Source organism: Cinclus cinclus, chromosome 9, assembly GCF_963662255.1.
Source record: "Cinclus cinclus chromosome 9, bCinCin1.1, whole genome shotgun sequence".
In the NCBI taxonomy this organism is placed as follows: Eukaryota; Metazoa; Chordata; class Aves; order Passeriformes; family Cinclidae; genus Cinclus; species Cinclus cinclus.
Window position 1 is genome coordinate 26,359,395 of NC_085054.1, and position 13,988 is coordinate 26,373,382.

The following is a 13,988-nucleotide window of genomic DNA, read 5'->3' on the forward strand; positions in this document are numbered from 1 at the left end:
AAAATACTAGTAACTGTGATGTGATACCATTTGTGCTTTATTTCTGAATGGATCAGAGGAAGCTTGCCTGTCAGTACTAAAAGGAAAGGGTATAAGACTGAACTCTGTCAGAAAATGCTACATTAAAAAGTTCCTGCTTCTCTGGGAGAAAATATGTTCCTACCAAAAAAAATATAATGACAATTATGTGTTGATTTTAAGTACTGAGTACTGAAGGAAAGATGAGCTGCAGAGACAAGGAGGAATGGTGTGGTGTGTTCAGTCTGGGATGGTGCTTCACACATGAACAGTCAGAGAGGAGAATGGAGGCTAAAAAATGGGGATCTGCTGTATCCTGAGTCATTAACATTGGCCACGTGGTGAGTTTTTCCACAGTGCCACTCATTTGCTGTCCTGTGAGGAACTGAATTTTTTTTTCCTGGTAACTCTTCTCCAGTTCCTTTTGTACTTGAAGGTAATGGAAAAAGAAAAGAGAGCCCTCACTGACCTGCTGGATCCTCTTACTTCCTGTTGCTCAAGGATTTTCAAATCCATTCTAAAATTAAATAAACCCACAAAATTTTAGACCCTTATTATTCATCCAAACTATACATACAGTGCAAGGTAATGCATTATTTCACTTATCGTGGGTTTGCCCTCACAGTGACATTGAAAAATCTGAGCATCCTTTTCCATAAGTGCCAATACTTAAAGGAAAGAAAATCTGTTCTTTAGTTTTCATAGACTCACAATGATTTGGGTTGGAAGGGAACTTAAAGCTCATCCAGTGCCACCCCCTGCCATGGGCAGGGACGCCTTCCACTGTCCCATTCTGCTCCAAGCCCTGTCCAACCTGGCCTTGGACACTTCCAGGGATCCAGGGGCAGCCACAGCTCCTCTGGGAACTTGTGCCAGGGCCTCCCCACTAAGAGTTTCTTCCTAATGTCCCATCTAACCCTGCCCTCTGCCAGCTTGACTCTATTCCCCCTTGTCCTGTCATTACAGGGCCTTGTCCAAAGCAGGCATGGACAGCTGGAATCTGTCCCACTGCTGGGAGCTCAGGGGGAAAGGTAACCATCTTATTTCCAGCCTGTGTCTCCAAAGACAACAAAAGCCAACAGAAGTGGCAGAGATGGTGAATTATTGTTCATTTCATATATTTTTCCCCCTTTTTTTCTTTTTATGTTTTTATTCCCTTTTTACTTTCTTTTGCAGTTGCAAATGTTTTGAGACTACATTATCTTCCCAGGTTGATGGTAAGGCCCTCGTGACCCAGCTGTGAGTCACCATTCCCAGCTGGGTGGCTCTGAAGAGAGAGACAAGAAATTCAGATGTGTCCCTGATTCCCCATCAGCACAGGCCAGGAACATCTGTCTGCTCCTTCCCTTCCTTCAGACGGTCCCTAGGAGGGGGCAGACAGGCAAGCAGGAATATGAAAGGGAAAGGATCAACTTGGCCACGTTATATTAGCCAACTTAAATAATTCCTCTTGGCTGTGGAAACACTCTTCCCATCCAAAACTGCCTTTTTTATTTTTTTCCCTTTCCTTTATATTTTTTCCCAAACAGGAACAATTTATTTCCACTTTTTGGCAGGTTTCTTGGCCGAGGGCGAGCTCTCCCCGTTGCCTCTCATGTACCACTTCCCAGTGCCCCCCAAATGACCTAAGAAAGTGCCTCAGGGACCCAACTTTGGTGAATAGCAAAATCAAAATATGCAAATGTAGCTTGGATTATCACATATATAATCATGCAAACATTTTTCCTGCACTGCCGCCTGTGCCCAGCTTCCTGCCCTACTGCTCTGAGTGCCTCAGCACTGTCTATAGCTGTTGAGCTGAAGCACCCGGGGATGGCTCCTGAAGCAGGAAGAGAGTTCAATCTGCAGGATGGTTTTTCCAGACACTTTCTTTCTCATTCCCTACAAGATAGTTGATATTCCTCCGGATTTCACCGATGTAATTTGGATGCATCTACTTCAGAACAAAGAGGAGATAAATGCCTCATTCAGCCTCTTCAGTCCACTCTAGTTCTATTTTAGTTTGAGGAGCCTGTGCTACTTGGAGAGTGGGAGCAATTCCTGCCAATAATTCTTTCTCTAAAGTTCAGAATCTTATGCTGGAAAAAAAAAAAGTGAAAAGTAGAACTATGAGAGGCACTGCAGGGAGCTGAGTCCTGGAGACAGGTTTAGGTGACAAAAATTGTGCATCCTGAATCCCAGAATAGATTGGGTAGAAAGACCATGTTCCATCCTCTGTCAAGGGGTAGGGACACCTGCTACTGTCCCAGATTGCTCCAAGACCCAAAAACCAACCTGGTCTTGGACACTTCCAGGGATCCAGGGGCAACCACAGCTTCTCTGGGCACCCTGTACCAGGACCTCACCTCCCTCACAAGGAAGAATTCCTTCAAGGTGGAAGTGATGAAGTTCACCTGGGAATTTAATCTCTTTATTTTTAATGTTCTATGCAGTCTTTTGACTATTAGCAAAAGCCTGAACTCTATCTATTAAAAAAAAATCCATAAAAAATGTCCATTTTAAATTTGTAAGTAAAAACTCCTAAACTTGTCCAATTAATTTATTTGTACAAAATTCTTTATATAGTTTAGCTCAAGTTTTTAATACAGTCTCAAAGAATGATCGATTTTCATTGGCAAGCTTTCTGTCTAAGCCCATAAGAAAGCACTCCTTGTGCTATCCCAGTGTGTGTGAGATGGGAGAATCCTGTGGGCTGAGGAGCAAGTGGAGAGGAAGTGTCATCCACAATATCTGAACAATGAACAGAGCACCTTCCCACAAAGTCAATTATCCTTTCAAAACAACCATCACACATGCTCAGGAGCCAGATGTTGGCATTAGGATATTGTGACATTCATCTAAAGGGAAGGTTGATTTTTTTTTCTTTTTTTTTAAAGTTGGCTTTTTGAGGATTAAGTTGGACATTTTCAATATAGTGAATAGAAGAGAGCGTATTCCCAAAGCCTGTTTGTTTCAAATGCAATAATTTTTTTCTGGACAAAGTATGAAATGAAAAGCCCACTGTGAGCCTCAGAATACTTGGTTTGAGGTAAAGTGCCATATCAGCTGATGTTTTAAGTATATATATATATATATACACATATACATGCATTAAAAATTATACAACCACCAGTGTGGACTGGGCTTGGAATAGCCTGGTCTAATGGAAGGTTTACCTGGTCCAGGAATAGGAATCATGAAATAGTTTGGGCTGGAAGAGACCTCAAACCCCATCCCATCCCATCCCATCCCATCCCATCCCATCCCATCCCATCCCATCCCATCCCATCCCATCCCATCCCATCCCATCCCATGGACACCTTCCACTCTTCCAAGTTGCTCCAAACCCTGTCCAGCCTGGCCTTGGACACTTCCAGGTGTTCACTTAAATAAATGTTTTATAACTCTATCAGCCCCTGTGCTCGTTCAGACACTTTTTTTAATTTATCCAGTTGCACATCCTAAATTACTTTTATCATAATGCTGGAGAAATAATTGTCTTACCTCTCTTAGGACATACTGGAGGGTTTATTCTCCCCTTGCTATCTAAGTAATTTTACTCATAAATCCTTGTGCATTGAGAACAGAATAGACTTTATATGCCTACAAATTTCTTATGATTTCTAAGCTATTATCCCCAAATCCTAATTAACCATTATTTAAAACAATGTGTCCATCTTAGAACGTGAGATATAGTAGCATGTTACGATTTGATGTGAAAATCCCAAATATCACATAGTGTAATTTTGCTCCTTTACTTTTCTTCTTTTTATTAGAGATTTCCAACATAGTGCTGCATTTCCATTCCAAGTGGCAAGATTCAATAGTATATATTTTGCAAACTGCCAAAACACAGCCATTGGATTTAGTTTTCTAATAATCAAACAACCGTATAACGTGCCTGTACATGTCAGGGACTGAAGAAAGCAAATTTATACACAACACCGTGTATTTTGTGGATAGTGATAACCCACCCAAATCTAATTTAATCAAATATTTAAAGAGGTAATAATTAATTTTTAAAGAATTGAAGTGAACCGTAACTAGGAAGAAATGTTATTGTTTATTTTTAATGCCAGAACAGTATTCCTGATGCATTTTTAATATTTCATTAAGGCAGTAACTTTCATACTGTATTTTTTTTCAAGTTTTTGTATCTCAGTGATCCTTTTTTTCCTTGAACAAAGGTGAAATATTGCAGACAAACTTAAGGCCTGAACTGATACAGTCTTGGAGGATCTTTTGTCATAACAAATTAAACACAACCAGTATTTTTAAACAAGTTAAGACACAACACCTGGTTGGGAGCCAGGCAAGGGCTTCTTTTTTTTAGCTTGTGACTGTGTCCTTCCAGTCAGATGTAACTTTCTATCCTCTCTTTTGAGCTATTATTCATAATTCTTACTTTTTAGGAGAGGTATTTGCAAGCAGGGCTCTAAACCCCACCACCCCTGGTGCCCTCCAGAGCTCCAAACAGCTCTATCTTGGTCTTTTGTTTTTTTGATGAAGTGTCTCTCACATTTCAAGCCTTTTATACTCAAAACTGTGGAAGGCTGTTTATTGCACTCTGGCTCCAGCCCTAGTTAAAGGTGTGAACTACCAAAGTGGAAGGGGGCACATGCACATTAACACTGCTGTGGGAAGCATTGCCTGACAGATGGATGCATGTTAAATGGATGTTGGAAAGAAGGTGTTTGCAATAAAAATCTTGAGTATGGCATCAGAGAAAGACCACACACAATTTCCCAGCTTTATGTCTGCAGTATATAAGGGTCAAGCTTGTTATAGTCCTCGTGCTTTTTTTTTTTTTTTGCCGTCACAGACTTGCTCCTCTGCTCTCAACAGATTTGACAAGAAAGTGAAGTGTCAGGGTTCAAATGCCACATATAAGTAGTTCTATTTGAATTCATATGTGCACAGACACGTTTCTATTTGATATTTCATTGCAACATCTCCAAAGAAGGGCAGTGGAGCTGGGGAAGGCTCTGGAGCACCAGAAATGGCTGGGGAGGCTCAGCCTGAAGAAAGGGATGCTCAGGGGGCACCTTCCTACTCTCCACAGCTCCCTGACAGGAGGGTGCAGCCAGGTGAGGCTTTGTCTCTTCTCTTTGGTGTCAAGCAATAGGACAAGATGAATGACCTCAAGTTGCATCAAGGGAGGTTTAGATTGGGTATCAGGGAAAGTTTCTTCACTGAAAGGGTTTATCCAGCCCTGGCATAGCTGCCCAGGGCAGTGGTGGAGTCCCCATCCCCAGAGGAATTAAAAATATGTGTGGATGTGACAGTGAAGGACGTGGTGACATGGTCTAGTGGTGGACCTAATGACCTTAAAAATGTTTTTGACCGAGGTGATTGAATGAAACATTTATAATTTTGCTTTTATTTTAAATACACAGCTATTTCCAGGAGTCTGCTCAGGAGCCAGAGGATCTGAGAAGCTGTGGTACAAATTGTCAGTTCATTCAGTGAAAACATAACAAAATGGTCAAAGGATAAGCTGAGTTTCTCCAGTTTCATTTACCAGTTGTTGTTCTGTGGAGGATGAAGGAGATGTTCTTAACATCACCCAAATACAGAACTGGGAATTTGATGTGCAGATCTTCCCTTGTTTGTGAAAATATGTCTCTGAACAACCCTGAGAGCTGAAGTGTTGAAATCCTGGCTGAGAATATATATCCAGGATTAGGTACAGTGAACTTCAGTAGGAATAGTCACCTGGGATTTCTTAGACATTCCTCTGGTTGAAAACTTGGTTATAAAAATTCTTCCTTTTTTGTCCCCAAAGTACTGTTGTCAGATGCTTTGTACCTGAGGATTTTTCTTTCCCATTATTGAACTTTTCCTAACCCAATGTGTAAGGAACTTGACTGGGAGCATGGTAGGAAAGAAGAGCTTTAGGCAAGATGTCTCCTTATCTGACACAGAGTTGATGGATCCCTTAGCTGTTCCTTGTACAGAAAATAAGACTTTCAAAGCAGAGAATTGTATTGTCTATATTTTTGCTCTTTTCTCAAAATATTTTTTGGCTAAACCATCTCCTTCCTACACAAGAAAATTTTGCACCCTCTACCTTAGATGAACTGTCTTTTTCTTTACGTATGGAGTTATTTTTTAAACTGAGTTCATAACTCTTGTTTCTATTTGCTTCTTTGCATTTTTAAACATCAAGTTCAAGAATCCTTTCACCTGAGATTACCAAGGAAAAAAAAAAAAAAAAAACCCAAACACGTGAATAACAGCTATGTACAGTTTACAACTTGTAGATTTGAATTTGTTTACATAAATTTGCAAATCTGAAAGTAACTGTGAGAAGACTGCAGGCAGGGAACACAACACAAGTCCCAGGTTATTTGTGTGCTCTAAGTTTGCTTGGCTTTATGGAGACCTAAGAGTCTTAGGAGACTATGGAGATTTATAAGTGGTCCTTGTGCTGTGACAATGGATGGTTCAAGGAGTCTTAGTCCTGGTTTGATGGAAAAGAGGGAAAATTCTTCCTTCAAAACCTTTGAATTGGAGAGGAGCATTTGAAGCCACACAACTGGAATATGAACATTCACACCCACTGCACCAATGGATCAAAAATCCTGTCTTTTCCCTCAGGCCCAGCTCCAGCAAGCACTTACACACATGCTTAACTTTATGCACACGAGTAATCCCATCAGTTTAATGGGATTATTCCCATATGTGTAGTTACACACACGTAAGTGTTTGCAGGATTGGGGTCTATTTCTCTCACAGTGATTTGAAACCTATGGTAGAAAATGCTGTGTGCAACATTGGTATTGCTTAATGGCCAGACATTAGAACAGAATTTTTCTGCTGAAATGAATGGGGCTGTGCCAGCTTGTCCTGTCCTTTTCTGTGACCAGTTTGAACTCTCTAAATGCAACACATTTTTTACTATCACAGCATAAAAAGGGAATTGGAAAGATAATTAAGAGCAAAAATATCAATAGTGGAAATTCTCCATGTCTAGAGGTTGCTCTATTCCAAATCTTGATTTAAAATTCGAATTTCATTTAGAAAATGTTCAGATGTGTACAAAATATCCACCACTATAATGAAATAACCTGTAAGTATTTCAGCTCTGAATAAAAAGTTTACTTTTCAAGGGTCTAATTATTGAAGTCTATATGCACACAAATTTACAGGAGAAAAATATTTCCAGGGAAAAATGTGTATAAATCTGGATGCTCACATGCAGGCAAACTTGCATGTACAGGATGAGCTCTAAAAAAAAAAAAAAAAAAAAGAAAAAAAAAGAAAAAAATTCACCAACCAAAATTTTTTTAAGAATAACTGAACTTACCCTTTCCTCTGACTTAGAGAGTTTACTTTTAATTTGAAATTCTGCAGCCAAGATATTATTTAAAAATTTAAGGCAAGTAACCATCTGCCATAAATGATAGAAATGGAATATAAATAAAATAGTGCTTGTAGTATTCCGATGGAAATCACATGCCAAACGCTTCCACAGCCGAGGCAGCAGCAATACTTTCAGATGTCAGGAACAAAGGCAGAGAAAGGAGTTGCTTTAGCCAGGACATAGTTTGCTGTGCATGGTGTATCTTCTTGGCTGTCCTGAAAGATAATATTATTAAGCAATTTGAGCTGTGGCATCATTATGCCCCATGAAGAATTTAAGGAAGACCTTGACTTGAGTGTGCTACAAGAGGAGTCCTGCTGCGCCATTTGGTATAAAAGCATAATCAGTCTTATGCCACTGGCACACTGGAACATCTAATGGGATATGCTGGGCATCGATGTTCAAGGTTTTATATAAGGTAACAGCTGCCTTGGTCAGGCAGTTAATTAAATGTGTTAATTTTCCATACAGGAAGCAGTAGTGACAACAGATCCGAGTGGGATTTTATGACATTTCGGGGTTCCCTTATGTGATCACAGCGATGGATCACACCCACATCATCTTTCACATCCCTGCCTTCCCCCTTTGGACATGGGGAAATTTGGAAATTCACTCCCTGACTCCATGAATATTAGAGCAATGGTAGTGCTCTGGTACCACTTACTGCACATTGCCAGTTGTCCCAGCTCCAGTCTTGAAAAGCTGTTTGGGCTTATTCCCACGCTGATATTGGTTTAGTCAGAAATGCAGCAATTCATTTACAAGGCAAAAGTGCTTTTTATTTTCTCCCTCTATCTTACATTCCTTATTAGAAATGTATAATGAGCAGATATGTAGCCTGGAAATAAAGCAGTGTGATATTTTTAATAGATAGTGTGTTCTTCAGATGTAGAATTACAGAAAATTATCTCCTTGTTCTTGATAGTTTGGCTTGTACAATGTTGCAGGATGACAAATTCAACCTTTTCTGTACATTATTACTTTCATAACATGATAATAACTCAAATGCATCAAGAAAGAGAAGGTAAATGGGGACAATTCGTGAAAAGGACTAGGAGAACATATTTAGAAGTAATGGTCTGACAAATATGCAGACTGAATAATATAAATGAACTGAACAAGTTTCCTCCCCACCAACTGGATAATACAGTGTGAAGGAAAGTGGAAGAAATGCAAAATGCCAAGATAGGCATGTGAGGACTGACCAAAAATGAATCACACTCCCACGCTTTGGCTCACAATTAGAAATATTTGTTTTTAGTTGATTGGGTAGCCACTAAAAGTATAATGGGAAGCTTTGTTTGAATTTGATCTGTCACTTTTTTTTGATGGGTGACAATGATTTTATGACATATGTCACACTGTGTCACATCACTCACAACACATCAAGTCACGCTCTATCCCATCATTTCTGAAGGCAATAATGCCACTCGACACGACGCGACGTGACGAGATGTAACACAACTCAGCAGCTGAAAAAATAACAGGAAACTTTTGTAGGTGTGACACGGATCCCCGAAATTACACTGGAAATGGCCTTGGGAAGATCCCAGGAGTCAAGTTTGCAAAATGAGGCAGTTGAGTGACTTCTGTCCTTGTGAAGGTGGGCACTGAGTTACTCAGCGTAGAGAAGAAGTGAGTACTGACTCTATTCATGGTGGGAGTCTGTTAGGCTTGGTGATAAAAGTGAGTTCTTCAAGAAAAAGCTTGCTGGAAAGATGAGCCTTATGTCTGAAATGTCCCAAGACTGGAACTGTCACTGACCTGAAAAGGTTGCATGTCTTTAAGTGTTTTAGAGCGTTTAAAATTTCTGAAACCTCAGGGGATGTCCTAAGCATAAACATTACTTTAAGCTAGGATTTAGCTGGATGTGGTCTTCTAATATATTTCAAACAAAGATGGCTGCAATCTTTATGAGTTCTGCCCTAGTTTTCTAACAATTATCTCTTTTCCTATGTTATCTCCTTTCCAGTGTTTGTGTTGTATATGGTGTCTTATCTGCTCTGATTGACTGCAGCAAACTATGTCCATGTGCACACAAAAAGGACCTTCAGCTACATCAACAGCAGGATATTTCCATTTAAACACACCGCTTAAACACAAAATGTGAAGTTCAATCAATTTTTGAAGATTTCACTGGAAGAGCCTGAATTCTTCAGCTGACGGGATTGCATGAGAGATGTTTTTCAGGTAGGTGAAATTTCTTTAGTTGTGTGCATAACCAAAGATCAGGTTCTTGCTAATCCAAAGCTACACAGGGCTCATCAGTCCCATTAATCATTAGGTTTCTTGCACTGTTTAGTCAGTGGAGCCTCTGAACAGAGTTTATCTGCATATTGCCAAATCAGAGATGGAAACCCCATCCTTGGAAGTGTCCAAGGCCAGGTTGGATGGGGCTTGGAGCAACCTGAGATAGTAGAAGGTGTCCCAGCCATGGAAGGGAGTTGGAATGAAATAGTCTTCTCTTAGGTTGCTGAGTACCGACATGATGTCCAGAATATTGCTTGTGGCTCTGAAGTCAAACAGAAAAATGGACTTAGCTTTCTGAACTTTTGCACCAACCTCTTTTCTTGATTTTGTGCTATTGAGCTTCTTGTATATCCTTTACTGTTCTCCAGGTCTCATTTTCCCCATCAATTATCTTGGAAATAATCCTTGCTATCTGGAGTTTTCATTATGCTCTAGGGCAGATGAGAACTGAGTTGAGTAACACCCACCCCCCTTTTCCTTGGTGACATTTTCCTATTGGAAAAAAAACCTCCTGAAGTTCTCTACCTTCCTCTTCAAAATGCTGCTAAGTAATTTACAGACTGAATAACCTGAGATTCTTCCACCTTTCCTGTACACACTGACAAAGAACGCGTGTAAATTCTCACTTTATTACCACACCTGTTAGAAATCACTGCTGCAACTTAGGTGTGAAAAAATGTGGCTGTCCTATACTTAGTCAGGAATCCATCCCAGGATGGGTGTAAGTGCATCACCAGTGCTATAAAACAGACACAACTACTTTGGTGACATTCACTGTTACTGTACGTTGACAAGTTCCCATTTAATTTACTACATATGGTTCCACGTCTCCATAGCTACTCTCGTGAATTCATTATTCATTAAATAAGTGATGAATTTACTTAAATATTGCGGCCACATGGCCGACACAAATGCATTCTAATATTATTAACACGTTGCCAACTTGCAACTCTTCGAAGTCTGAGTAAATGTTTTGACAAGAAGAGGCAGCAAGAACAAATAAGTAGTAGCAGCCTAGATGAAGTTCAGCCATAGTTCTAACAGCTTTAAAGTCTTAACAGTGTTTTCACTGGGGCAGTACCAGATAAATTGCTCTTATGTGTGCATACAAGAGACTAAAATTCCTTTGAAAGTTTATAATTTCTCATGGGAAAACACAACATAAAAGTTACTTTTACTCATAGAAAAACAACACCATATTTTCCTGTCAACCTTTGCTGTTGGGAATTTCAAACTTTTTGCATTTTTTCCCTGTGATTCTTTGTCGACCCAAGGGAGAGGCATTTACAACATAATTTACTTTCAGCGTGTCTCTGTAAATCATTGTAATACTATCTATGGCTAGTGGGGAAAAAAAAAAAAAAGAGCAGCACTCTCCAGTTGAACTGACAAACCACTTTTCCAAGACTTCAACAGCAAAGCAAAACCCCCCATTTCAGCATGGCAGCACTGACACAGTGAGATACACAAAATAAATGTATTTTATGAGGGCTTTCATATGAATTTTTGTATTTAGAGGTTATATTTATTGGTAAATGGCCATTGAACTATGTTTACTTGAAGTAAAATATTCAGAACGTGCGGAGTATAAAATGTGTCTTAGTGAGAGAATTCTGGTGCAAAAAAACTCATATTTCTTTTTTGGAAATGTCAGTATATTTTTTTCCTATTGTTCTTAATGCCTGTTGTTGTCACTGTTGTTGTACAGGCTTAACAGTGTTGTGAGAGGTGAGGTGCTTTAAGCACAGGCTGCCATAAAAAGACTGGAAACCTGTAGAGCCTTTCAGCCTCACTTTTTGAGACTGCTGCTAATATCAAGGCTCATTCAGTTTTACATTAGAACTTGATGACTTGCACATTGGTTGAACCTTCACCTTTTACAACCTTAATGGGGATTTATTAGCTATTTCACAGTGTGTAAATTTGAATCTAGGTCAGATGAGGAAGAAAAATAGGGCAAATCTGGGCCTTAAGTATAACCTGCATATAATATATCAGGATTAAAAAAAAAAGGTGCAAAATTAAAGAGATGATTAAAAGTGTCTAGAGCAGGCAGAGTTTGAAAAAAGAGCTTGATAAATTAGGGGTGTATGTAAGGTGGTTTTTTTTTTTGGAGTTCAAACTCAGGTGACTGGTGAAAGTCTGGTTTCCACACAAATTCAGCAGATTAAGGAGTTAAAATAGCTTGTTAACCTGTTTCTGCTAACTGCTGCAAAAGGAAATGTAACACAGGTGTGTTTGATATTCACAAGATTAAAGCTTTTGTCTACCATCAAATGTTCACCACATTAAAGTCGTTTTAATGAGGTATTGGGAGATAATGAAAGTAAGCCTCTAATTCAGTGCAGCAGAGACCGTCTGCCCCTGCTCTGACCCTGCTGCAGCCAGGTATCCAAACCAACAGATTAGTCACACTTTTTACACCAAAAGATGTGTGCAGAATGGACCAGCCACTACCTGCTGCTGTCCTGCCCTGCTAAAAATGCATCTGGTTCAGATGCCTCGAATTATCTGAAGCCTGACATCAGATATTCCCCATGTGGTGCTACCCATCTCTTACCCATTCCTTCAGGAAGATTATGGAGGGGAAAAAAACACAGCTGGTATGAAAAGGAAGGATTTTAATAATGTGTGTGCATGAGGTAGAAAAAAAACGAGTACAAATTAATACTATTTATGTTATTAATGTTATCATTTGTTCAGGTACTTAGTGATGTTCAGAAAGTCAATAGCTGGAGTGAATAAAGGTTGGAAAGGTCTCTGTGGTTCACCCAGCTCTGTACTCAGTGCTCCATGGATCCAACCCTCCCACTAAGCTAAGGTATGCTGCCTGTTTGCTTATTCTTAATAGAATAAGCTCCAAATAAAAATAAAATTAAGATCCTGAAAGGTTCTCCAAACCAGATTTATTTTGGCATGCATATGCAGGAAACTATGTACTGTAGCAAGTTTTAAATACTGTATTTGGACACTAATTCTCAACTGCCGTCATCAGTTTGCTGACAGCCATCTGCTTGGACCCTGCTCCTTCCTCCCGTTCAGCACCGTTAAAGTAAAATATTGACAGAAACAACTTCTGCAGCAAAAGTGGAAAAGTTAATAACATAACTGAAGTCACACGGGATTTTTTTTCTCTAATGTTCTGGAGCTCTCCAACAATTTCGTTTTACTCATGCCTTAATTTAGAAGTGTCCCACCCCAGCTTAAAAATAGGCCGTTGTGTAGCCAGCTATCTATAGATGGTCCAGGTTCCTGAGGAGAGATCTAGAGCTGCAAGTGCCTCCTGTACAGTTCGTGAGACTTCATGGAATGAGTAATACACGTGCTCCTGGAGGAGCTGACACACCGGGCGGGATGTTGTCAGTCAGAGCTGGGAGAAGAAGTCATTGCAGTAAGGTTGTCACTGTGGCTGTCAAAATCTGCTACAACACAAGCAGCAGATTGATGAAATTCAGATTTACCTGCAGAAACATTTTGAGCAGTAATGTAGGGAGCCTATGCAATCCTTTACATCATTGCACTCTGCTGGCTCGGAGCTCCTGGGGTTACCTGGACACTTCCAGAATGATCCTCAGCCTCCTCGGGCTGAGATTTTTTTGTTCTGTACATGCCTTGTGATGATCCCCAAGTTAATGAGTCTGAGATGTTCCAGTTCAGCACAGAGCAGGCTCTACCTTCAGCTCTTTGTGTGAAATGTCATTAAAGCTCTTGCACAGGTCACAGGGCAATGCACAATAAAAGACTTTGCCACTAATTATTTCAAAAAGGAAAGTGAACATGAGCTCACGTACACACACACAGATATACATTCACATAAATAATTTATTTGTCATACCTATTTATAATACATGAATCTTTTATGTTTTATGGTGATACCATAGCAGTTTGCAGATTTACATCTCTTATTAAATTCCCCACACAACAAAACACAGTACTATGGAAATATATAGCCCTACAAACTGATTCAAGATTTCTAATCCAAGTGGTCCCACTGTCTGCAATATTCCTTTCTAAATTGTGCCATTACATCCCACAAATTGACTTGCAATGAAAGGTAATTTCTTTTTATTCTCTTACAGCTTTGTGGGAGAAAGGAAGGAAGAATCTTTCCCCTAAAGAACAGCACAACATTTTCCAGGCAGAACTCTCTTAACATACACAACCTCTTCTGTTCTTCTGCAGATACAGACACACCAGCCCTGTGAGAAGATGAGTGTGTTTACCATGTTGAAGAGATCAGCAGCAGATTAATTGGAGAGAGTAAAGCCTTTGGGCAGATGAGAAAAATTCTAAAATATCCAGCTTCCGAGCAGGAAATTTGATGAGTGATGCCGAGATTGTGGCAGCAGCTGAAAACTGCGTGCAAAGACAATGC